Here is an 803-nt window from a genome sequence, read left to right as displayed (position 1 = left end):
GACTCTGAGGACCGGGGGGCGAGGGTCCCGCCGCTCCTCTGGGCAAAGCCGCAGGTGAGACAAAGCAAAATGGGGCGAGAGATGAGTTCAGTGACAAAAACAAGCCTTTAAGAAGAACCCAAGGGGCCGACACGCTGAGCCAGCGTGGACCAGCTGGAACTGTCAGGAACGTCGGCCGCGCCGTTCACCGCGACAGCTTTGTTCCGAGGAGAGACGGCGCCTGCCCCCCTGGCTGGCGGTTGCACCCAGGACCCGGGAGCTCACCTGGGAGTGTGGCCCGTCCTACCCGTCGGGGAGCTGCTGTGACCGTGGAAGGATGAACAGCCTGTAGCAGAATCCAGAGCCGCCAGCCCTTTGAAGGCCCCGGGCCTTTGCACACCCACAGGCCTTTGCAACTCTCCACGCCCGCCTTACCGGTGAACTGCTCATTGCCCTTTTGCCTCCTTCCCATTTAATCCGAGTCCTTCTACCAAATAAGCAGCGGGCTTATGGGGGGGGTGCAGAGCAGGTTTTGTGGGTGACCCCCTGCTCACCGTGCTGCCGGCAGGATTGGAATTAACGCTCATCTAGGATTCAACCCGTCTCTGCTGAATTGGCTCAGGGAGTGACAGGCAGCCGGACCCTGGCTGTCCGGTGACAGACGGCAGCAGCAGTGCCCTGGGACCCGCACAGGGACAGCCCAGGGCAGGCCTCCCTCTCGGAGGGATTGGCTGTTACTGTGGCCCCAGCCGGGCGCCCTGCTCCCAGGAGCACGGAGCCCACCAGGCAGGGACCTGGGGAGCCTGGGCTGCACGTGACGTGGA

At 63.6% G+C, this 803-nt stretch overlaps 1 protein-coding gene across 1 annotated transcript in view; it reads right to left on the bottom strand.

Annotated features, from left to right (window-relative positions):
• The window catches only part of IL10RB (interleukin 10 receptor, beta), a 23,953-nt gene that overhangs the window by 8,647 nt on the left and 14,503 nt on the right, over window positions 1-803 (bottom strand). The window lies entirely within an intron of this gene.

This window comes from Myotis brandtii, unplaced genomic scaffold, assembly GCF_000412655.1.
Source record: "Myotis brandtii unplaced genomic scaffold, ASM41265v1 scaffold139, whole genome shotgun sequence".
NCBI lineage: Eukaryota > Metazoa > Chordata > Mammalia > Chiroptera > Vespertilionidae > Myotis > Myotis brandtii.
This window is presented reverse-complemented; position numbering and strand designations above follow the sequence as displayed.